The sequence below is a fragment of the Echinops telfairi genome, unplaced genomic scaffold (assembly GCF_000313985.2).
Source record: "Echinops telfairi isolate 266 unplaced genomic scaffold, ASM31398v2 ScPeMD7_3533;HRSCAF=4204_0, whole genome shotgun sequence".
Lineage (NCBI taxonomy): Eukaryota > Metazoa > Chordata > Mammalia > Afrosoricida > Tenrecidae > Echinops > Echinops telfairi.
In genome coordinates this window covers 89,659,814-89,685,870 of record NW_022107431.1, presented here as the reverse complement: position 1 = coordinate 89,685,870, position 26,057 = coordinate 89,659,814, and the positions used below count along the sequence as shown (strand labels likewise).

The window sequence follows — 26,057 nt, the reverse complement described above, 5'->3', positions numbered from 1 at the left end:
GATTTGATAAATGTATTAAGTGTAATGGAGAGAACTTTGAAGGTAATAAGGTTGTTTTGTAAAATAATTTAAATAGAAGCTTTGAAAAATAAATTCCGGGTTTTGAGGGGTACCCCCTCATATGTCTATTATGCACCTATTGATTGCCGTTATTGCAGGATTGCATATGATAGTTTTCACATGTATTGCCTTCTTGCACTGTGCCCAGTGTCTGTACTGGACTCCATTATTTTTTTGCCATTATCTCTGTTTATACATTGAGCTACTAACTGAAAGGTCAGGAGTTTAAAACCACTAGCTGGTGGCAGGAGAAATAACGAGGCTTTTTACTCTTGTAAAGTTACAGACTTGGAAACGCCCAGGGGAGTCTAACGGGATGCTATGGATTGGAATTGCCTGGATAGCAGGGATTTTGTTTTGGATTTTGGTGGTGTAGTAGGTTATGGGATGGACTACTATCTGCAAGTTATGAGTTAGAATCGACTTCACAGCGGCAAAAAAACTTTTGCTTTACGTTAAATGGTTCTATATTTGGGTTGACTTTTGGGTTATACTGTCATGTATTTGGTTTCTACTGTGGTTGGTTCTGTCTGAAGAACTCCCTTTAGTCTTTCTGGTAAGATGAGCTGGTTTTTACAACTTCCTTTAACTTCTTATTTGGAAATGTCCTAATTTTGCCATCATATTAAAGAACACTTTTGCTCAGTATATAATTCTTTGTTGGCAATTGCCTCTAAGGTCTCTGCTAAAAAAATCAAATATTAGTCTTGTCTTCCTTCGTAACTTTTTATTTTTCCGGAGGTGTTCCCCGGGTCCTCCCCTTGTCTTTGGCTTTGGCAAGTTTGATTATGATATGTCTTGGTTGGATTTTCTTTTGAGGTCTATCCTGTATGGGGTTCAATCAGTTTTATGAATGCATTTTGTCTCATCTTTCATGATGTTACAATAGTTTTCTTTCAACAACTGTTTAGCAATTTTCTTTGTGCTTTTTTGGGGGTTCATGGGGTAGGCTGGGTGTCTTCCTCCTTTGGAATTTCAATCATATGTAAATTATTCCTTTTGGGGGGAGGGGGCAAAAAAGGAAAATGAGCTGATTCCGGGAACCCAAGAGGCAGGCGAATTTTGGGGATGAGGGCAACGAATGTGTAGATGTGCTCTACACAATTGATCTACGTATTGTGATGAATTTTATGAGCCCCAATAAATTGATTTAAAAAAAAATTATTCCTTTTGATAGTCTGATACAATTCCTAGATTTCCTTCTAAAATTTTTACCTTTTCTGATAGTTTCTTTAGCAGTTTAGTATTGAGATGTTTTCAAGCTTACTAATTTGACCTTCCATTGTTTCAAGTGTATTTCTTTGCTCTTTCAATGTATTATCTTTTTCTGAAATATATAATTCTGAATCTTTATTTGCTGCTGTTGTGTTTCTAATTTTTTTGTCAACTTGTTTTTGAAGCATTTTTCTGAATTTGTCTAAGGTTTTGTCTGTTTTCCATGCTTTCCTCTGCAGCTTTCTTGATCTTTCTCTCAATCTGATGATGGTCCCTAAATATCAGAAATATCGAATTCCTTACCAGGTAATTTGAACATCACTTATTCCTCAGAAAGGTCTTCGGGTTTTGTATTTTGGTCACATGTTTGAACCACTCTATCTTGTTTCTTCTCCCACTGCAGTCTCCAGACATTTGTTTTTAAGTAACGATTGTATGTCAGTGAATTCTTACGCACACCTGGTGGGTGTGATAGATTATGAGTGTGTGCTTAGTTCACTGTTTGATGTGTGTGCTTTATTTTGCTTGTGCTTGGTTCACTGTGTAGCACAGATGAGGGTGGGTTTGGCTAGTGCTTGCTGCTACTGATGATCAGGTGGTATAGGACCAGGCAGTGATCTTCACCAAGTCAGTGGGGATGCAGGAGCACATAGGTGGGCTATGTGGGAAAGGTTGTTTTCTATCAGGTAGGACAGAAAAACTAAAGATAAAAAGAGGTGGGGGAAAACCCAAGATAATCAACAACAAAATAATGGAAAAAAGGAAGATGTAAAACAATTAGGACAAAGCAGCAAACTAAGAAAAAGAAATTAACTGAAAAGAAAACAATTGGAAAGGGAAATTAGAAGAGAAAAAATTCAATCAAGAAATAAAGGGAAAAAAAGGATAACAAAGAAATGAATAATGAAAGCAGAGAAAGGATAAAACACAAGAGGAAGAAGGAAAAATGAAAACAAAACTAAGAAAGGAGAAAATTGTGGGAGGACACTTGGTGAAAGCTGCCACCCTCTGCCAGCCAAGGAGTTCACAGAATGTGGGGAAGGAGCTGGAGTGGGAGTTTCTGCAGGTTGAAGTGTGGCCCAGTGTCAGAGCACCTGGTTTGGAAGTGGTTGGAGCCCACAAAAATGGTGGATGGTTCAGGAGCTTCTTTTTTTAAAAAAAAAAAATCATTTTATTAGGGGTGCATACAACTCTTATCACAATCAGTTGTGTAAAGCACATTTGTACATTCATTGCCCTCATCATTCTCAAAACATTTGTTTTCCACCGAAGCCCCTGGCATCAGCCTTTTTCCCCTCCCTCATGAGCCCTTGATAATTTATAAATTATTTTGTCATATCTTGCACTGTCCGACGTCTCCCTTCACCCACTTTCTGTTGTCCGTTCCCCAGGGAGGAGCTTATTCTTGAAAGGAATTATTTTGGGTCAGAGGGCAGCTGTGGGCAGCAAGGCTGGTTGTAAAAGTTCTTGCTAGTCCCAGGGTAGCCAGAAACTTGGTACTTTGTTCTGCTGGTCTAATAAGGTGGAGTTCATTCACATCTAGACTCTGGGACTGTAAACCTGGCACCCGATTCATGAGGCTACAGGTCTAACCTCAGGCAAAGCAGGGGTTGGTAAGGCTGGGTTCTGGACACACTTCTGATCACTAGGAAGGTGTGAGAAATGAGGAAGGACTCCATCTTTCTTGTCATCATCCACTGATGTGTGAAGGTGCTATCTTGACCTATTACTGCTTGCAAAAGTTAGATGGCTAAGCCCCATCTGGCCAGCCAGCAAATCACTCATCTGTCTCCTCGTACTGCTTTTGTTCAGCTTTAAGTCAGTATTCAATCTACTTCTTGTCAGTCTAATTCATTTAATTTTTATCTTTTTTGGTAGACGGACTGAGTCGTGTTGCCATCTTGCTGCTCATTTAAATTGTTTAGCCTCAGCTGGCACTTCACAGCACTGTTAAGTCAACCTATAAAGAATCTGGTGATGCGCTACTTAACATACTGTCACTCCACAGGAAGTTCCTCCAAGTACCAAGTTTCTGCTTGAACTTATGGGTAGCAATTGAGCTCTTAATCGTGCTTCCAGAGCTTTTCCCTGTAGTGACTAATGTAAGAAATGCTATGGGATGACGTTATTCTCTTTTATAGGATGGCACACAATAAGCAAACCAGTAATTCTGTCTCTAGTCAACTACATTTCTCAAAGTGCAAGGTAGCTTATGAAAATGCTTTATCACATTTCCTGAATTACATCCTAGATGACCCCATCTGATACTTCAAGTTGTCAGCAGACATTAACTCCTTCCATTTTTTCAGGCAGACCAATGCTCTGTATGAGAACTGTGGCTTTCCAACATCCCACCCTCCTCATCCTGATCTTTTGCTTAGTCTCCCTCCCTTTTCTCTATATTTCACCTAGACTTCTCTGGTTCGCAAATGGCCCCTGGATTTGTACCTCTCGGAATAATCTCTAGGATCTTAACTAAAATGGCAAAGTTCCGATTCTGGAATGCATCAGAATTCATGTCTGAACCATTTCTCTTCTCTACATTCTCTTGGTAGTCTAATCTTATGATTTCAAATCTACTATACACTTCTAATGACTTCATCTTTCTCAACATATATCTAGCTAAAAAAAAATCAATCAACAGGTTAAGGGGTTAATTTTTAATGTATGCATAATTATAGGATACTTTTGGGAGTGACAGACATGTTTACCATCTTGATTTTGGTGGTCTTTATAGATTTATCTGTTATTCAGTGCCGCTATAACAAATGGATGCCTTTAAAGAACAGAATATTTCTCATAATTCAAGAAGCTATAAAAGTCCAAATCAGTGTTTTAGTGTTAATTCCTGCTATGAGCCTCAACCGTTTTTGGAGTTTGCTGTTGATACACAGCATTTCCGTTTACTGACATCATTTTTTGTTGAGTTCTCATTAGAATCACCCTCAAAGTACCCAACAATCTCTTCAAGGTAGAGTTGGCCTTTACTATCAAGAATAGCAAAACTCCTTAGTTGCAAAAGCAGTTCCACTCAGAGGAAAGATTTAATGTGGCTCCTCTTTTGAGTCTGAGCAAGAGAACAAGAGAATGGGGAAGTTACTAATTAAGCTTCATTTGTGATTGCCAACCTTATTACTGTCAAGTGGAGGCTATTCTCTGAACCCTAAGATCTCTGCACAGTAAACATCCTTGAGTGGCAGGGATCAGCAGGACCGGAACAAAGCCAATTCCCAGCACAGAGCAAGCAGTAGCCTTTGGGCAGGTCAGTTTGATTTGTTTCAAGCACTAACTGGGAGTGGTGGACTTGCTGATCCTTGAAGCTAGAGCTGAGTGGAATGTCTGAGTAGATGCAACCCTTAAACGGCTAATATTGCTCCCTGGGATGCCCCACAAAATTTGGGCACCTCTCTCTATATATATTCTAATCATTTTATTAGGGGCTCATACAACTCTTATGGGTACCTATATTTTATTCTGGATCATGGGCTATGTTTCCAAGAGAATTCTTTAATATATCTCGAATAAACCACTTCCTATTTTTCACCTGAATTATAACCTGTAACTTCCTTAAAGAACCCCATAATTGTAAATGGGTTTTTGCATGGTCATTACTATGAATTATGGAACCCAGAAATAGTGGTATATGAAAGAAAACACATGGATAACCACCACTCAAATTACTCAACGATTAAAAAAACCACTTTAATCAATGCTTCTAATTATAGTACTGTATACTAAAATTTTTTCATTAATCCCAAGTGGTGTTGTTAAACAAGAGAAATGAAATTTGTGCTGTTAAGTAACACTAGGAGGGTGTGAGTTTAAGGAACAGACCTTTTTGAGGAGGCATCTGATTCCAGGAAAGTCATTTCTGGTCTCAACAGGTTCCTACTTATAGCCCATATACAACAGAAACACATTTATGGAAATCCTCACATCTGCACCTTCCCATTATCCAAGAGCAGTTCTCTCCTATAGGGTTTAAGTGAAATCACTCCTTAACAGGCAGGATTGCTGCACATAAGCAAACAAGCTGGACTAGTTAGATGGAGAAATGAGAAGAGCTTCTAGGCAGTGACAATTTGAATACTGGGGGAAAGAGCTCAACCTTGAAAAATGACTGAGAAAAGACTATCCTGGAGGCTTGGTGGCACAAGAGGATGGGACTCTAACAACGGCTGTTTTAAGCGCAGAAAGGCATACACAATGCCAATGTGACTATGGTCCTACAGGGTAAAGGGGTGCTTTGCCAGAAGTTTTCACAGCAGCCATGTTTATGAAAGCAGTCTGCCTGGCTGACTTGTTGGTCAGCAGAGCTTTGTATTGTACCAACTGGCACCAACATTAAGTTTTCACATAGGTTTGGTCAACAAGAATTGACACATTCAGCTGATGTTACACTACAGATGTACTTATTACCACAGCATTAGGATTGTCCTTTCAACAAATGAAGTGGACATAAACAAGGCTACAAGGAAGAGGGCATACAAAAACCATCAGGGACAGAAACTTCCAAAGCATTTCTCAACCTTGCCCTTTTTGTCAGTGACTTGGCAGCTATTAAGAGGGCAGTTTTGTACTTTGAAAAAGTAAGCCTCTATCTCACAAGTTATGTCTAATTAACTCTAGATACAGGGCATATTAATTGCTATAATTTACAGGGCCAGCAGTTTGAAACCAACTGCTCGTTGGGAGAAAGATGGGCACTTTCTACTCCTGTTTAGAGTTAAGTCTTGGAGACCACAGGACAGCAGTTCCAGCCCCATAGGTTCTTTGAGTTGGTTATCTGCTCAATGGCCGAGTGACTGGATTCAGGAGGAAGAGATTAAGAACCCATGTTTAAAGACACAACTGCACAGTCTATTCACACCTTAAAATGCTGTCCTATCCTACAAAGTTGGGTAAGAAAAATCACCAAGAGCCTTAGAGGAAAAAATCAGATTTATTGAATCCTCTCATACAGGTATATATTACACCTATAATAATCAAGTCTACAATCACAATGCACATTTAAAATCCAGATCACGAAAAATCATGCATACGGGGGAAAAACCCCAAATCTATTTGATGATAGCTTGTGGCTTCAGGTAGTATGACATGACCACATAAAATAACAGGGTTTGTAACACCTAGCCAAAAAAAAAATTTGATGTTGCTCTAAAAGCTTTTTTTTCTTGAGCTTTACACCACCAGCTTTTCACATGAAACCTCCTGGACTCTTCCTAGAGAAAAGGAGAGAGATCTGTATTAACATTAGTTAGGTCCTTCAAACTGAAACTGAAGTACTAGAGTCCATATCTCAGAAGCCAGATCCGTATGAACTCTTTTTCAACAGCTTATTCAGGTTCGGGATAGGATCATCATAGATAAGACCCAGAAAACAGTAACGACGTACTCCCTACAAAAGACCAGAACTTACAGTTAATTCCTCGGTTAGCAACATCCCGGAAACTGGCCTCTTTTCGTTCAATGGCTAGACAGCGACCTCACTGTTGGGAGAGAAGAAAAAACCAAAAAACCCATGAGCCAGTACTTTCTCCTAGACTGCTACAAGGAGACAGCCCAATCAGGTACACAAGGCAAACAAAAAATTGGCCTTATCTCAGAAGCCGAATCCGTATATACACTTATCTTCAGGTAATCAGCTTCGGGATATGCTTCATCATTGATCAGACCAATCATGGGTGTTTAAGATCAGAGCACAAAACTTACATGAAAGAAACCCAACAGAAGCCTTTATTCACTTTCATGAACCCCCAAGACACAAAGTATTTCATGTACCTTACATGAGTTAAGCATGGGTGTAGAAAACCCATCTTCCCCTACTTAGTGAGATGGGTGGCTTTAGTTTGGAGCCCAAATCAAAACCCATTACACCACCGGGCACTTACCAATCATAAATTAGGTTGAACACATACCTGGATGATCAGTTTTTAAATAAGCATTTTTCTGGTAAATACTTTTCCTGAGGCTTTGGCATTTTCTTTTGCATCTATAAATGGGAGCAAATGGTTTAAATTAATCACTTCCGTTCCTGGAAATATGCTTCTTCAATTTGCTTAAGTCTACCAATAGCCAATGAGATTTTACCTTGTTATCTCCACACCATAGCTTCGATATGACAATCGGAGACACTGCCATTGTTCCTACAGGAGTTTGAAAGATTAAGGCTATTTATGGAATGCCACATTTCAAGATTTTATGCATTAAAACTTTCCCCACCCTTAATCCAAATTACACAAAAGGCCACTTGGGGACACAATGTTAGTATTCCAGTATAACCATTTGATTTGGCAAAGGCGAGATGGTATTCGCCAGTGTAATGTGCCTCTCCAGAGACCTCTTAGGAAACCTGGCGATCGGCCTCCAAAAGGCCTTGAAAACCCTACAAAATATTATCTACTCTGCACGCGTGAGGTAGCTTTGAGTCCACACGGAGCTGCTGGCAAATAGTCGCTAAGGGACGGCTGAGCTAGCAGCCGCTCCCCGCTCCCACGACGCGCTTGACTTTACCAGAGGCCTACTCAAGCCTAGGCCTGTAAAGCTACTGCGATTCAACGTCACGACCGCGCATTGATCGTATCTACAAGCCCGCTCTATGAAATACAGTATTTCACGCTCAAATCCCTGAACCAGCCACACAGCTCCGCAGCCTTATTTATCCCGCACAACCCAGACTCGGTCTCTCCGCTTTCCGCCGCGAGCGGTACTCACCAGCTACCTAGCTACAAGTCCGGACGTAAAAGACCGAGCTGCGCGTCCTGCAGTCCCTTATATAACCTTCCTAGGGTCAGAACGAGGCTGCCCCTCCGTCTCGTTTCTATTGGCCACGGGAAACGCCGGGGGGCGGCGACGACTCTAAAGACAAACGTGCGGGAGCGCGCGCGGCGGCTTTTTTTCGCCCGTCCCGGCGGCGCGCCGCAGTTCCGGGGCGTGGTGTGCGCGCCGCCGGCCCGCCCGCCCATTCCCAGGGACGCAGCCACTCGTCGCTTCCGGGACGGGAGAGTGCCCGGTCCTTACGTGGCGCGGGAGTGGCGCCAGAATTCGAACCGCGAAGTAGGAGGTGGTGCTGCAGCCTGCGCCGATTCGCGTCTTCTCGGTGCTGGGCGGCCTCGTGTATGACCCCCTTGAAAATCACCCAGCTGACTGGCTGCAGCCATTGAAACTGGCAGCAAAGGTGCTTTTTGAAAAATGTGTAAAAGGCCTGCGTTTATTCTAAGCTCAACAGCCGGGCCGGGGCAGCTGCTTTTCAGCACTGCTTATGCCCGGGCCCGACCGCCTTGCTGGCAGGTAGGTTTCGCTGATGCTTACCCGGCGCCCGTTTTCTGACCATGTTTGGGACTCCAATGAATGACAGCCACTATAATGTTTTGATCATTTGAAAAAGTCTTTATTTGGTTATAACCGGACTGCTAAAATAAAACAGTGATTCTTTGATTACAGTGCTGAGTGGACATTTCAGTCCATCTTTAAAGAGAAAAAAATCATTTATCATTTTTCTAGGACTTAAGCAAAAATGGACAGAAACAGAAAGCAAAAATAATATTATTAGTCTTTAGAGTTAGTGAATATTATAGGGTACAGCATTTATTGTGATATTTGGCTAATAAAATAGTAATATCCTGGTTGCAACATCAAAAGTAACAATATTATTAATTACAATGTTCTGATCGCAAAACATGAGTATGGGAGAGAGACAGGTCATTCAGCAGTCAGTATGATGGCATTACAGTGACTAGTGCTAGTCTGTCTGAATAGTTCTTGTGCCACCCCAACATCCGATCCAGTTTTTGGCCAGACAGCAAATCTGGCAGGTAAAACTTTCATTTGGCAGAGGAGAAAATAGGTCTAAAGTCACATAACTGGAAAACTTTGCTATATTTAATTTCTTTGTACTAAATTAGTTATAGTGAGTACATGAGAGATTAATTTGAGAAGTATCCCGGAATACTTTATTGAAATGACATTCAAAAGGAACTGTTGTCTTAATGGGTATATGAGAATGAGCATGTGCATGTACACACACACACACAAACAAAACCTTTCAACACTAGAGCATTCAGATCTCAACTTAGTTTTTGTTTGAACCGAACTTTTGTCACGTCATTAAAGAATCCAAGTCTGCTTCAGTTTTACTTTTCCCCCTTTCGTAGCCCCTCAGACCAATGTTCGGATCTGAGGGTAATGAATCCGGAGGGTTTTTAAGGCTGCGACTTTTCTCATCTTTAAAAATTTGTTAAACTTTCCTTATTTTGGCACATACTTCCCCTTTTGTTTGTGAAATATAAGAGTAGCAAAGAAATGCATTCGATGTAATGGCACAGTCCTTCTCAGCAGCTCAGTGTTTTAATGTTTCCTTCCCCCACTATCATGACCCTAATTCTACCTTATACATCTGGATAGATCAGAGCATGTACACTGGTACAGATAAGAGCTCGCAACACAGGGAATCCAGGACAGATAAACCCCTCCGGACCAATAATGAGAGTAGCAATATCAGTAGTGTGGGGGGAGAAAGGGAGAACTGATCACAATGATGGACATATAACCCTCTTCCATGGGGACAGGCAACAGAAAGTGGGTGAAGGGAGACAGCGGTCGGTATAAGACATGGAAAAAAAATTATACATAGCAAGGATTCATGAGGGAGGGAGGGGGTGAGGGGGGAAAATGAGCTGATACTAAGGGCTCAAGTAGAAAGAAAGTGTCTTGTAAATGATGATGGCAACATATGTCCAAATGTGCTTGTCACAATGGGTGTATGTATGGATTGTGATGAGAGCTGTAAGAGCCCCCAGTAAAAGGCTTTTTAAAAAATAAATTAATTTAAAAAATTAAGTTTTCAATGATTTTGTACCAATACTTCCTGACATACCCTCATACATAAAATTTTAAATACACAAATAGCATCTACATGTTCAACTAACTTCCCCTTTTCCTTATAAATATCATAGACATTTTTATATTAGTATATATACAAGACCTTATTATTATTATTTTTTTACAAAAGGAGTCCTGGTAGTGCAATCAGTAACTAAAAAATTGGAAGTTCAAACCCACCAAGTGGCTCTGGGAGAAAAACCTGGAAATCTACTTCCATGATTGCAGTCAAGAAAATCCGCAATGTATGTAAACACGTGGAGAAATGCATGAAAAGACTGGGCTCAGGGCCGGCCCCAATCAGAGCCAAATTGACCCCCTCCGTTGACATAAGGACAACACCAAACCTACAGGTTGGAGAGGGACTAGCATGCCATGCCCGCATGGAAGCAAACCAAGAACGAAAAAGAGAGAGACTGTCTAGACGCCATATTCACACACCGAGCCTGGAGTCTGACTGGCCTGCCCAGAGCTGCTAAAGCACAGAGAGGACTGTAGGGCTGACAACAGCTCAAGGCATGTCCCCTCACTGGGGCACACCGAGACAGGACAATACTGGGGACACAGGGTGCGGAGTTAACTCAGTCTGAATCGCCCTGCAGCAGGGCAACCAAGAAAGGAACAGAACAGCACCGGCAGCAAAGAAAAGACACAAAACCCCTGAAGAGTCCCAACAATAGACTTCAGGCTAGGAGGGGCAGCTCCCAGAATTCCTCCAGGACCAGTGGGGAGACAGTCAGGTGACAGGGACAGACCTCGAATTATGTATTTTTCTGTGTTTGTTTTTTTATTGCTTTTTTCAAATTTTTGTTTTTATTTGGTCTCATTGTTGGTTGCCTACTTATATAAGCTAGGCATGGGAAGCAAGCTTGAGGAGAAAGCTATGGGACCGGTGACTGTCGATCACAGAGGGACTGGGGGGAGAAGGAGGTGAGCAACATCAATCTAGCATGATGGTGGGGCAGGAGGAGGTGAAAGGAAACAGGAACAATCTAGGAAGCAAGATATGGATAGCGTATAAGCATAGGTATGTACATATGTTAATACATTAATTCATAAAAATAGAGGTATTGGCCTATATACATATATTTATATGGAAATACACTGAGGTAGTGGACAGACTTTGGGCCTCTGCTCATGGCCTTTTGCTCTAAAAACCTGGCATTCTGTGATGCTCACCCAGCACAATTGCAGAAGACATCTGTTCCCCCTTTCTCCCTCATCTTCCCTCAACCCTTCCGCCATTGCCACCCTCTCCACTGGTCCTGGGGGGTTCATCTGTCCTGGGCTCACTGTATTTCCAGTTTTTATCTGTGCCAGTACACATCCTCCGGTCCAGCTGGATATGCAAGGCAGAATTGGGATCATGGTAGTTGGGGGGAGGAAGCATTTAAGAACTAGAGGAAAATTTCACATTTCATTGTTACTACACTGCACTCTGATTTGCTCCTCTCCTCCCCGCAGTCTTTCTGCAAGGGGATGTCCAATTTCCCCCAGATAGGCCCTGGGTCCCCACTCTGCACTCCCCCTCATTCACAATGTTATGATTTTTTAATTTATTTTTTGGTCTTTGATGCCTGATACCTGACCCCTTTGCCGCCTTGTCTTACAGGCTGGTATGCTTCTTCCATGTGGGCTTTGTTGACGAGAGCTATTATTTTCTTTGTTCTCTTTGAACCAAAGTTTGCTGTGCTGAAGACCAACGATCAAAATCACCTGATTAAAAGGCATATAAAGAAATTATTCCTCTAGGGTGATGGGGAACAGGGCACTAATACACCTATAGGGAGAATATTGCTTATGTTTCCACAGGAAAGGGAGAGGGACCAGACCCCGTCCCAGAGCACCAAGCCGTGAGGGCAATACACTGGCATGGAACTGGGCCCAAGCTGAGCTACATTAACCCTCTCCCCTGAAGGCAATACAGAGGACAACACTGAAGGTATAGCTCAGGGAGAGTGGTGGGTCTGTCTAGACCACACGGGAGAGAATTAAGAGGGCGGGAGAAAGAGAGAGAGAGAGAACCTCATCATGGTCCACCAAGCCCCAGGCACGACATTCCTACTCAGAACCCCAGGGATGACATGCGTGCTCAGAACAGCTATTGCATCCCTCACGGACCCATCGTGCTATGGGGGACAGCACTGAGGACACTGCGGACAGCGGGAGAAACACGAAGGGAGTGCAGCAGGGCAGCAAGGGAAGCAAAGTAACGAAGTCCCCAAGGAATCCTGAAAAGAGACTTCTGACTTGGGGGATCAAGTCATCAGACTTGATTGGAAAACGTACATAAGGGTCAGCAGGCAGACCTGGAACTATCTATTGTCTTTTTCTCCTGTTCGGCTTTGTTTTGTTTGTTTTATTAGGTTTTGTTTTTTGTTTTTGCTTTTCTCTTTTTTTCATCCCATGTCTATCTACATAAGATGGGCAGGATAAACAATCCTGAGGAGAAAATTTAGGGACTGGTGTTTCGGGGGGATGTGGGAGAGGAGGGGACGGGGAAGGGGGGTGGGGAGCCAACAAACTCAGAGATAAGGGAACAACAAGAGTTCTAAAACTGAGAGTGAGGAAGGCGTATAATGCCGGGTAGAGCTTGATGGAGAGCAATGTATCTGAGAGGAAATACTGAGTGCCGAATGGAGGGTGAGCATGATAGTGCGATGGAAAGGTGAAAGGAAATAGAGGAAAGAAAGAGGAGGCAAAAGCTATTTATAGAGGTATAGCTATAGGCATGTATATGTGTAAATATATTAATTTATAATAAATGGGATAGAGGCCAATGTACATATATTTATATGATAAGTATTAAGATAGCAGATGGACTTTGTGTCTCTACTTAAAGCCTCCCTTAACACAAGAACACTTGGTTCTGATAACCTGGCACTCTTTGATGTGAAGAAAGCAGGTGGTGCCCAGCTATCAAAAGATATAGCATCTAGGGTCTTAAAGGCTTGAAGTCAAACAAGTGGCCAGCTAGCAGGGAAGCAACAAAGCCCACATGGAAGAAGCACAACCAGCCTGTGTGATCATGAGGTGTTGATGGGATCAGGCAACAGGTGTCAAAAGATCCAAAACAAACCAGGCACTATATTGATGCAAAAGGGGGGTTGGAGTGGAGACCCAAAGCCCATTTGTAATTGGATATCCCCCCACAGAAGTGGTATAGGAAGGGATGATTCAACCAAGGTGTATTATACACCTGACAAATCACACATCATTCCTCTAGTTCTTAAATACTTCCTCCTCCCCACTACCATGACCCAGTTCTAATTTACAAATCTGGCTAGAGCAGAAAACACACATTGGTACAGATAAGAGCTCTGGACACAGGGAATTCAGGACAGATAAACCCTTCAGGAAGAGTAATGGGAGTAGCAATATCATGAGGGTAGGGGGATAGTCAGGGAGGGGGAAGGGTGAGAAAAGGGGAACCCATCATCCCCTCCCCACTTCCTCCCACTGCCGCCAAGGGGATGGATAACAGAAATGTGGGTGGAGGGAGACAAAGGACAGTGTAAATTAGGAAATAACAATAACAATATATAATTGGTCATGGATACAGGAGGGTGGGAGGGTGGGGAAGGGATGAGAAAAAAGGAGCTTATATCAAGGGCTCAAGCAGAAAATATCTTGGAAATGATGGCAACATATGTACAAATATGTTTGATACAATGGATGTATGGAATGTTATAAGAGCTGTATGTAAGAGCACCCAATAAAATGATGGGGGGAAAATAAAGAAATGTTTCCTATCCTAATTTACCAATTGAATTGCTTAGAGAGCTAAAATAAATCAGATCTTTAGGCTTAATCTGGAACACACTAAAACTGAATCTCCAAAAGTGAGACTCAGGAGTCAATATATTACACAAGTGTCTGGGACAATGCTGTCAAATAGGAATAAACACAAGCCACATTTGTAATTTTAAATGGGCTAGTAGGTATATTTTTAAAACGTAAAAATAAGAGAAATTAATTTATTAATAACAGCCCCTCTAGTGATCAAGCAATTTCTGATAGGCTGCTAACCTAAAGGTAACAATTCAAACCTGCCATGCTTATGTTAGGCTGAGCTCTCTAGAGAAGAAAAACCAGTGTTGTTTTTATGGAAATGTACATAGAAAGAGACATACCAAGACATGGCTCACACAGTTGTAGAAGAAGGTTTAAGTCTACTCCGATTCAAGTCCTAGATCATATGTAGGCTAAAGGCATCTCCTGATTCATGAAGCTGTAAGGGCTATGAACAGGAAGCAGGAAAATGAAGCAGAAAGACCACAGTCTGGTGGATGATGAGTTGAATCCAAGCTCGGTTATCCAGTGAGGGTACCTGGGATCTACAACCAATAGAACAGGAGATGTAGCTGGCTTCTGCACAGTGTCAGCCTATACTAAGTGTAGGCCACACCCAAATGGAACCTTTTTCAGTTATATCAATCTGTGACCAGATTAAAGAAGTAGTACATGACCCTCTTCCGCAACTGCTTGGCTGCTTCACAGAAAATCCCATGGGGTTGGACACACATGCTATATCATATAATGGGATAATCTTAGCCCATCTTTCCACTTCTGTAAAGAATTACCATATTGGAAACCCAAAGGGGCAGTTCTATCCTGGCCGATATGATTGTTATGAGTCAAAATCAACTTGATGGTAGTGAGTTTGATTTTTGTATCACACTTTTGTAAAAATTAAACCAAAACCAAACCAAATCAGTTGCTATTGATTTCTTCCAATACTTGGGAATTCCACTTGTTACAGGGTAGAAGTACACCATACATTTTTCTTGGTGATGATATTTATGGTTTCCCTTTAAATTCTTAGTTAAGCATAAAGCCTTTGAGCATTTCTACTCGACAATACATGGGGTCGCATTGAGTCAATTTAATATTTTAACCCAATATAACCAAAACGTTTCCTTTTGATTATATCATCAATATAAACATTGTTGAACATTTTGAATATTTTATATTCAAGCTCTTGAATCAGTGTGCATTTTATACTTACACCACTTTGTAATTTGGCTAGCCACATTTTAAGTGTTCAACTGCCACATGTGGCTAGTGATTACTAAACTGGACAACACAGGTCTCAGGTGATTCATATACACATGAAAGTTTGAGAATCACTGTACTGTACTATATCACCAGTTGTCATTGAATCAATTCCAAATCATCGCCACCTACAGGAGAGAGGAGAACTCTTCCATAGCATTTCCAAATCTGTAATACTATGGAAACAGACTGTCACATACTTGTACTACTCCTGCAGAGTGGTGGTTGAACTAGAGCTTCAGACCTTTGTTTAGGAGTCAAGTGCGTATCCACGGAGCCTCCAGAAACAAAAAGCAAGTCTGTTGCTATTGAGTCAACTCCAACTCCTCGTGCTAGGACTCGAGGAGGGGGTGGGTAAAGTGCCATCTTGTTGTTAGGTGGCATCAAGTAGACTCCCACTCATGGCAACCCTGTCAGCAGACGCTGTGTCTGAGCCCAGTGTTACAGCCACAGTGCCAGCTCCTCACGCTGCAGGTCTTCCTCTCTTGATGACTGCCAAGCATGATGTCCTTTTCCATAGACTGCCCCCCCCCATAACTTGCACAAAATACACGAAACAAAGTCTCTTCATTCTTGATTCAAAGGAGCATTCTGCCAAGACTTCTTTCCAAGACAGATTTGCTTGTTCTTGCAGTTCATAGCAATTGTAGTTCAAATGTATCAGTTCTTCTCTGTTCTGCCTTATTTGTGATCGAGTTTACACATACTTTTGAGGCAAATTAAAATACCATATCTTGCGTCAGGAGCACCTTTGTCCTCAAAGTGAGATCTTTGTTTTTAATTCCTTAAAGAGATCACTTGTAGCAGATTTTCCCAGTGCAATATGTGGCTTGACTTCTTGACGCTGCTTCCATGGGCATTGACTATGGCTTCGTAAAATGCCTTGATAACGTCAATCTTTTCCCTTTTTACTATGACATCATCTATTGGTACAATTTTGAAGATTTTTGTTTTCTTTCTTTTTTAAAAAATACTTTTATTGGGGGCTCTTACATCTCATCACAATCCATACATTCCTCCAGTGTGTCAAGCACATTTGCGCATACGCCACCATCATCATTTTCAAAACATTCTCTTCCCACTAGAGCCCCTGATATCAACTCCCCATTTCTTTTCCCTTCCTCCCCTGCCCTCCCTCCCTCACGAACCCTTGATAAGTTATAGATTATTTTTTCTATATCTTACAATGTCCTCCGTCGCCCTTCACCCACCTTTTCATTATTTGTCCCCCTGGGAGGGGGTTCTAGGTCGATCCTTGTCATCAATTTCCCCTTTCTCCACCCACCTTCCCCTAATCCTCCTGGTATCGCTACTCCCCTTGTTGGCCCTGAGGGGTTTATCTATCCTGGATTCCCCTGTGTTTCGGGCTCTTATCTGTAGCAGTGTGCATGCTCTTGTCTAATCTGATTTGTAAGGTGGAATTGAGGTCATGATAGTGGGGGAAGGAAGCACCAAAGAACCAGAGGAAACTTTCATCAGTGCTACACTGCACCCTGACTGGCTCACCTCTTCCCTGTGACCCTTCTGTGAGGGGATGTCCATTTGTCTACAGATGGGCATTGAGTATTGATTATTTTCTTTACCTTGAGTTGCATTCCATACTGAAGGCTGTAGTCTCTGATTTTCATCAACAAGTGCTTCAAATCCTTTTTGCTTTCAGAAACAAGGTTGTGTCATCTGCATATCACAGATTGTTAATAAATCTTCTTCCAATCCTGATGTCTCATTCTTCTTCATATAGTACAGCTTTGGGGGTTTCAGTCTCCAGATTGAATAAGCATAGTGAATGGATACAACTTTAACTCACACCATTTCTGACTTCAACCATGTAGTTTACCCTTCATCTGTTCCAATGACTGGATCTAGGTCTAAGTACAGGTTCTGCATGTACATAAGCGAGTGTTCAGGAATTCCCATTCTTTCTGTTATCTGTAGTATGTTAGGATCCACTCAGTCAAATGTCTTTGCAAAGTTAAACAAACAAAACACAACAAACAAACACACACACAAACAAAAAACCACAAACAGGTAAATATCTAACTGGTGTTCTCTACTTTCAGCCAAGTCACCTGATGTCAGCAATGGTGTTCCTCACTCCACATCCTCTCCTGAACCCAGTTTGAATATTCGGTAGCTTCCTGTCTATGTCCCTCTGTAATCACTTCTGAGTTATCATCAACAAATTTTTGACTGAAAGCAATATTCCTAATATTGTTTGATAATTTTTACATTTTGTTGGTTCACCTTTCTTTGGAATGGACACAAATATGGATCAATTAGTCAGTCTTCCAAATTTCTTTCTTTTTTTTTTTTTCTTCCAAATTTCTTCACAGTGACTTGTGAGTGCTTCCAGCCACCTATCAGTTTGCTGAAACGTTTCAGGTGGTATTCCACCAGTTTTCTGGAGCTGTTTATTTTGCTGCTGTCTTCACAGTTGCTGGGCTTTTCCCATCTATATCTTTGGTTCTGGATCCTCAAATGGTTAAAGTTTACCCCCTTCTGTTTGGAACAGTGATTCCATTTATTCCTTCCATATTTCGATGCTTCCTACATCATTTAGTATTTTGAAAAATTCAGTATTGACATAGAATTCTTCAATATTGCAACTCAACTTGAATATTTTCCTTAGTTCTTAAATTTGGAGAAATACTGGGCACTCTTTCTGGTTTTTTAATTCTACGTCTTTGCACATTTCACTATAATACTTTACTTTGTCTCGAGTTGCCTTTTGAAATGTTCTGTTGTGCTCTTTTGCTTCATCATTTCTTCCACTTGCTCTACATTCAGGAGCAAGTTTACAGAGTTTCTTCTGACATTCACTCCCCCTGCCCCGTCTTTTTAATAACCTCTTCTTTCCTAATATATGATATACTTGATGTCATATAACAAATTACTGGTCTTTGGTCATTAGTATTCAGTACGTGTAATATATTCTTGAGGTGTTTTCTAAATTCAAGTGGGGTATACTAAGATTGTATTTTGACTTTTGTGAATTTAATTTTTTTTTCAGCTTCAACTTGAACTTACATATAAACACTTTGTGGTAGTTACATAATTTCGTGTCAATTTGAAGATATACAAGTGTAGGGGTGGAGTCTAGGCTGTCAATCAGGTCACAGCCTGATGGGGCCTCCTTGTGGGCATGACTTTCTCATAAAGAGGGTCCTGGAAACCTCTTCCTACCCTCTCTCTTCTTTCACCTTCCTCCTGGCTGACCCTGATGGTGGTCAGAGCCTTGGAGATGCATCCACTGCCATTGGATCCACTAGACTTTGCTCTCATGGCCTGTGATATTCCTGCATTCTGTGTCATTGTTTCAGACAGACTGCGTGAGTCTGAAGAGGGACTTATGAGTTAGTATCGGACTTACAGACTTGAGTTGGACTGGACTGGGGTGTTATATAAAAATTCTTGATATAAAGCTCTTTCTTATACACATAGGAGTTTTACTGGATTTGTTTCTCTGTCACTCTGGCCTAGTACACACTTGATGGTCTCAGACTTCCACAGTTGGCGCTTGGTCTTATTTTAGCTCCTGATAAGACTTCTACATTGTCTCTTTGCATAAATGTGCTCACTTTGATTCTGGCAAGGTTTATCATGTTTATGTAGTTTAAAAAAGGTATTTGCTAAGACAAAGCTGTTGGTCTTGCAATATTCTATCACATGATATCTAGCATTGTTTCTATCACCAAGGCTTTTTTTAAAGCCTATTTTTTAATACATATACTTATTTTTTTTCAACTTTCACATTCTGATCACTAGTAATCATCAGTGTAGCTTGATTGTTTGTTTTACTGCATTCCAGACAGAAAACGTTTGTAGAATAATTTCATTCATCAGCTGGCTTTGGTGTTTGTTCTGAAAATGTGCCTATTATTCATACTAATTCATCTGTAAAAATCACAACCTAGGAGATTCAATAGGGGCACTTCCACTCTGCCATATACAGAGTCATTAGGAGTTGGAATTGACTCAATGGAATATAGTAACGAGTAATGACTGCACATTTTTTTCATGTGCTATTGATCATTTGCATATAATCTTCTTTGGAGAAATGTCTACTCTAGTTCTTTACTTGTTTGTCAGTTGAGCTTTAGGAGTTTTTAGATAATCTGGATATTATGTCTTAATCATATGTATGACCTGCTGTTTTCTCTCTCACTTTTGGGGTTATCTTTTCACTTTCTTGATAATGTCCTTTGATACATAAGTTTCTAATTTTGATATCCATCCACTTTTTGTTGTTGTTACTAACACCTTTGATATCATATTTAAGAAACAGCTGTCAAATCAAAGGTCATGAATATTTCTCCCTGTGTGTTATTATAAGAATTCTTGGTTTTTGATGTATTTGAGTTATTATTTTTTGCATATGATGTGAGGTATATATCTATAATTCAGCAATATATTTAGTATGGCTCTTAGTATTTGTCACTCTTATCAAACGACTGGTTGGCACCATGCAAATAAGGTATATAGTACTCTTATGAAGGTATTGATCAATTTTGCCAGCCCTGTTGCTTATAAAAGGAGCCGTCTCAGAAGCAGGAATGGAGGATATCACTGCCATCAAGAAGGAGTCAGGAGTGGAGCGTGTCCTCTTGTTAGGTGCTGGTCAAGTCTGTTTTGACGCATAGCGACTGTATGCACAACACACGGAATTCCCTGTACCATCATCTGATTCCCTGTACCATCGTCTCAATTTTTCTAATGTATTTTTTCTTTTTTTTTAACCTTCAGGCTTTTAATTTAACTTTCTAGCAGACACTTCAGTTTTCCAATAGAAATTGGTTAAAGAGAAGCGGCTTTAGTGAAGAAGGCAGTGGAACAGCAGAACCAAAAATAAACACAGATCACGTTCACCAGTTATATTCAGTCACAATTCTGCAAACGTTCTTTTCATGTTTTCAGTGTTTCCTCCAAGACTGGGAGGCTGAAGGTCTAGGCTAGATCCAGCCCAAGAATTCGCTCAGCTTCATATTATCCAGAGGCCTAGGATATGAGGTCTTCAAATTTAAAATGGCTGTGGCTGTCGATGCCAGTAGTACAGAATTTGTGACAGTCTTGCTTGTCCACCTTATAAATAGACCCTGGAGTGATGCTGTTCTGGTGCAGCATCCCCTGGGTCATGTTGCAGTGGTATGTGGTGGCGCTCTTGTCCATGTCGAGGAAGCACTCGTTGGCTGATATGGGGTACTGGATGCTGTTTTGGAATGTTGGATTTGGAAACAAAAGTCAAGCAGCCATGGTGGTTGTAGTTAAAGAGCTTCTCTGAGACAAACGATACACTCAGGAGTGGCAGGAGCTCTGTCTTCAGAGTTGAAACCTGCAGGCTCCCAGAGGCATCGGCAACAGACACTGCTGTCGTGGCTGCCCCAGACCAGACAGCTCCTATTAACCAAAGAGCTAACCCCATGGACCCAGCCACCAGAGAGCACCTGCCCTCAGACTCTGACCTCAGCTGATAAAACAGCATCTTGCTGCCCTATGGCATACTGGCTGGCTTTTTATTCATTTTTAAAAACAGTGTTATTAGGACTTCATCCACATGGCATACAATTCAATAATTAAAGCATATCAAGAAGAGTTGTACCACTATCACCCCATTCAATTCTAGAACATTTTCTTCTTCCTTGTACTCATTGTTATTCATGTAATATTCTTTCCTAGTTGTGGCAAAAATGTACAGCATCCATTTTTTTTTAGCATAGGCAGTTAATACCTTGCACTGGAAGTGGCAGTAGACTGCTGCCAGCAAAATGTTGTTGGCGTGTCAGTCCAGTCTAAGGACAGTGGAGCACATCGGCTTCTTCCTAAGTTTGCTCACGCACCAGTTATTTTCAGACTCGAAGTGACAGTGGCTGCCAGGTTAATTCTCAGGTTCACCAGGGTGGGCTTCCACCATAGGTGTTGCAGTTTGCCTGCCGGTGAAGATGTGCCGCTCTTGGGTGCCCAGTCAAGGTCTGTGATGTGTCCATTGTACTCCTAGAGTTCATGAGCCTTTACTCACTGGCCACCATTATTCTTGTAGACGTGGACTTTGTGATTATTGGGATTAAAGGTGATTGGGTTCCATCCGTGTTCTAGGAATGACAGGAATTGACTCCAGTAAAAACTGATGTGGGGACATTATTCTTAGTGTTCTCAAGGGGCAGAGAGCTGGTATGGGGTGAACCGGATCAGCTCAGAGTATAGAATTTGGGGACTCTAGTCCGTTAACTGGAACTGTGTCAAGCCACCTCTTTAGAGCCTCTTTTTTGCTGCCTTTCTACTTCAACAAGTATGATGTCCTTTTTCAGGGACTTGTCTGTCTCTTAACAACATGTCCAAAGTACATGAGACAGCATCCTGCCATGTTGCCTCCAAGGAGTATTCTGGTTAGAAGTATACTTCTAACAAGACACATTTTTTTGTTATTATTACTTTTTTTATTTTAAAAAATCATTTTATTGGGAACTCGTACAGCTTCTCATTTCCACCCCTCCCTCCCTCACCCTCCCTTCCTCCCTCATGAACCCTTGATAATTTATAAATTATTATTATTTTTCCATGTCTTACAGTGTCCAATGTCTCCTTTCAACCACTTTTCTGTTGTCTGTCCCCCAAGGAGGGGGTTATATGTAGATCATTGTGATTGGTTCCCCCTTTCTCCCCCACCTTCCCTTTCCCCTCCTGGTATCGCTCCTCTCAGTATTGGTCCTGAGGGGTCTCTCTGTCCAGGATTCACTGTGTTTCCAGCTCTTATCTGTACCAGTGTACATCCTCTGGTCTAGCAGGATTTGTAAGGTAGAATTGGGATCATGATAGTGGCGGGAGTAAATATTTAAGAACTAGAGGAAAGTTGTATGTTTCATCGGTGCTATACTGCATCCTGATTGGCTCGTCTCTTCCTTGTGACCCTTCTGTAAGGGGATGGCCAATTATCTACAGATGGGCTTTGGCTGTCCACTCCACACCCCCTAATTCACAATGATATGATTTTTTATTTTATGTATTATTATCCATTAAATTTTTCATCACATGAGTGCTGCTGTGCTTAGTGTCATAGTTAATAAACAAAAACAAGGTTACAGGAATGGCTGTATAAAATCTAATATTTCAACAAGTTGTATTTCTGGAAGCACACACTCATTTATGCCAAGAAACTTGGAGGACAGACACTTGGCCAATTGACTGGAAGAAATCCATATTTGTGCCCATTCCAAAGGAAGGCAACTGAACATAATACAGAAAGTATCAAACAATATTATTAATATCGCTTGTATGTAAAATATCAATGAAGATAATTAAAAACAAAACAAAACAAAACAAAACAGCTGCAACAGTACACAGGGAGCTGCCATAAAGTCAAGCTGGAGTCAGAAAAGTATATGAAAAAAGGTATGTTATTGCTGATCCTGGCCGGAAGCAAAGAAAACCAGAAAGATCTTTACTTGTGTTTTATTGGCTATGCAAAGGAATTTGACAATGTGGATCATAAAAAAACTATGGATAATATTAAGAAGAATGGGGATTTCAGAACACATAGTTGTGCTCACAAGGGACCTACATAAATCAAGAGGCAAATGTACAAGCAAAACAAGGGAATGCTGCAAGGTTTAAAATCAAGAATGGTGTGGTAGTCACCTAATCTGGTGTCAATTTAAGGATTAAGAGTGTAGGGGTGGAACAGAGCCTGGTGGCATAGTGGTTATGCATTGAGCTGCTAACGGCAAAAGTGTAGGGGTGGAGTGTAGGCTGTCAGTCTGGAGATAGCCAATGAGACTTCTGTGGGTATGGGCTTCTTCTGAGAATTCTGGGAAATCTGGTACTTCCTCCTTCGAGGTGGAAGACACCCCTCTCTCTCTGTCACTCCCTGGGAAACACTGCAGAAGACAAGCCATATGAATGCAACCAGACCTCGGAAACAGGAGAAGCCACAGAAAGACCCCTCCCAGCATTGAGATGCTTACATCGCCATTCAACCCAAAGACTTTCTACCCACTGGCTTGTGATCATCCTTCATTTGGTTTCATTGCATATGTTTTGTGAGTCTGAAGAGGACTTTATAGATTGGGATCGGACATATGGGCTAATATCAGACTTATGGACTTGATCTGGACTGGGCTGGGATGTTTTCTCAATGTTCAATTGCTCTTGTATATAAACCTCTCCCTTATATACATATGTGTTAATGGATTTGTTTCTCTAGTCTACCCAGACTAACACAAAAGGTGTGTCAGTGTTGTATCCCTTCACCATACTTAGTTGATCTGTATGCTGAACAATTAATACAAGAAGCTTTATGAAGAAGAATGCAGGAGCAGGATTGGAGGAAGGCTTACTAACAACCTGTGACATGCAGATGACAAAACCTTGCTTTCTGAAAGTGAAGGAGGACTTGGAAAATCAAAAGCTGCAGTATTCAGTATGGATTGCAACTCTGTGGAAAGATAACAAAAATCTTCACTACTGTACCAATAGACTATAAAAGGATTGAGGCTGTCAAGTATTTCATCTTGTTTGGATCCATTGTCAATGTTCATGGGAGAAACAGTCAAGAAATCAAATGACAGGGTTGCAAGGAAGGGATGTCAACCAGGTGAAGTAGAGCACCAGTAAAACACACAGTATTCCTCTGGTTCCTTGAGGCTTCCTCACCCACCCCCCCACTCCCCCACTATCATGACCCCAATTTTGTGGGCTAGGCCGGAGCATGTATACAGGTCCAGATAAGGGCTCAGGACACATGAAATCCAGGTCAGATAAAGCCCTCAAGAACAGAAATGGAGTAGTTATACCAGGAGGGTAGGGGGAAGTTGGGGAGAGGAGCGGGGAAGAAACCACAGGGGAAAGGAGACAGCGGTCAGTGTAAGATATGAAAATAATAATAGTTTATAATTTATCAAGGGGTCATGAGGGTGGGAGGGGGGATAAAAAGAGGAGCTGATACCAAGGGCTCAAATAGAATGTAAATGTTTAGAAAATAATGATGGCAACATATGTACAAATATGCTTGTTACAATTGATGTATGGATTGTTATAAGAGCTGTAAGAGCCCCCAGTAAAATGATCTTAAAAAGAAAGAAAAGGAAATCAAATGACATACTGAGGGAAAATCAGCTATACCAGAGCTCTTTAAAGTATTAAAGAGCAAAAATATCACTTTAAAGACTGGTGCACTTGACCCAAACTATGATATTTTCAATCGCCTCATCTGCATGTGAAACCTGGACAATGAATAAGGTAGAAAAGAGAAGAGTTTATGCATTTGAACCATGGTGTGGATGATGAATATTAGAAGTATAAACAAATGTCTTGGAAGAAGTACAGCCACAATGATCCTTAGAAACTAGGGTCTTTGAGACTTTCTCTCACATAATTTTTACATATTATCCAGAGAGACCAAGAAATGGGCAACAGACTTGATAACGTAGAAGGTCAACAAAAACCAGTAAGTCCTTTGACGAGATATATTGACACAGTGTCTGCTGCAATGAGCTAAACCCTAGGTGTAAGGGTGCCACAGGGCTGTTCAGGGTTCAGGTGTGTTATACACAGGGTGACAATGAGTTCTAACCAACTCAAGGACACCTAAAACAAATGCCATCAGTTCAGGCCTTTATAAGGACTCAATAAGACCAATAAATCTTTTTTTAAAAAATGATTTTAAGTTTGTTCCACATCTCCCTTCAATATATCCAAGGCCTCCCATGTGATCTCTTTCAGAGAAGTGGCTAATGGTAGGTGGGGTCAACTATTTCTTCTAGGGTCAGGGTTTTGGATGATGGTGTTCGTGTGGTCCATAGTCCTTTGGACAATTTGCTCCCATGTCCCTGATTTTCCTTACTCTTTTCTGCTCTGCATTGAGAGAGATGAATACTTGCATCTTTGACGACGGCTCACAAGCTTTTAAGACTTCAATTGCTACTCGAGAAAGTAGGGTGCTGAGTAGATTGAGTGGGGCCTTCACTGACCGCCTCCAGCGTCCCTTGGAGGAAGAAGTCCAAGTCCACATCCACCGGAGGATTGTTCTGTGTAGGCAGGGATCAGATACCTCTACATTTTTCACTTTTCTTTACCCTATTCTGACATTTCTATTCTAACCTTCTGACCTATTCTAAGCATCTCTCCCTGGCACCTGACTTCTCTGCTAGGTTCAAGAATTTGTTGCAGCGGCCACACAGAACTCACAGGTAACAAACAGAATGCAGGTAACACAATAAGGTTTATTAGAGAAGTTAACAGATTATGAATCAGGGTCAAAAACTTTAAGTAGAGGAGCACCAGTCTATCCACAGTCCACAGTCCCTCTTCTCAGTCATGCCAGCAGGGACATCTCTCTGGTCTTCAAGCTCACAGCCACATGGACCCTTGACCTCTGCTCTGTTCAGGGAAGTGTTAGTTACACAGCTCCTTTTGCTTTCAGTCTTTAACCATTAAGGATGATGTTAGGTATGAGCTTTTTATACTTGGCCTTTAAGGTTGAGGAACCTGGTATTTATTTTTAACTTTATCTTAAAGGTGAGGGAAGTGAGCTGTTATGGATTGAGTTGAGTCCCACAAAAAAAATATATTGAAGTTCTCATTTTTAACCTGTAAACATGATTCTTTTTAGGGAATAAGGATATTGTTTTATTATGTTATTGAGGCCATACAGGAGTAGGTTTGTTCTTAAATCTAAATCCCTTTTTGTAGTTTTTTTAAAGACAAGCAAGGGGGAGATGGCATGTGATATCAGGTGCATTTATAAGTAGGAAAAAAATGCTAAAGATTTCTGGCAGTAACCAAGAAAAAGTTCATCAAAGATATCAATAGGGTTGGCACTGAATCGGATGTTTTAGTACCCAATTTGTACCCAATTT

The 26,057-nt window shown here is 41.2% G+C and overlaps 1 long non-coding RNA gene, 2 other non-coding genes and 1 pseudogene across 3 annotated transcripts; all 4 read right to left on the bottom strand.

Moving 5' to 3' along the window:
* Positions 1-6,198: 6,198 nt before the first annotated feature.
* On the bottom strand, positions 6,199-8,020 carry LOC123522220. The gene is made up of 5 exons (XR_006680491.1): positions 7,990-8,020; positions 7,366-7,421; positions 7,194-7,267; positions 6,695-6,764; positions 6,199-6,497 (listed from the first exon to the last, which is right to left on the bottom strand). It is a non-coding gene; the product is annotated as an uncharacterized LOC123522220 (long non-coding RNA).
* On the bottom strand, positions 6,572-6,644 carry LOC115871088. Its single transcript, XR_004047075.1, has one exon. It is a non-coding gene; the product is annotated as a small nucleolar RNA SNORD50 (small nucleolar RNA).
* On the bottom strand, positions 6,875-6,946 carry LOC115871089. Its single transcript, XR_004047076.1, has one exon. It is a non-coding gene; the product is annotated as a small nucleolar RNA SNORD50 (small nucleolar RNA).
* A 12,185-nt stretch (positions 8,021-20,205) lies between the features above and the next one.
* Positions 20,206-26,057, bottom strand: part of LOC101656312 — an 11,249-nt pseudogene continuing 5,397 nt past the window's right edge.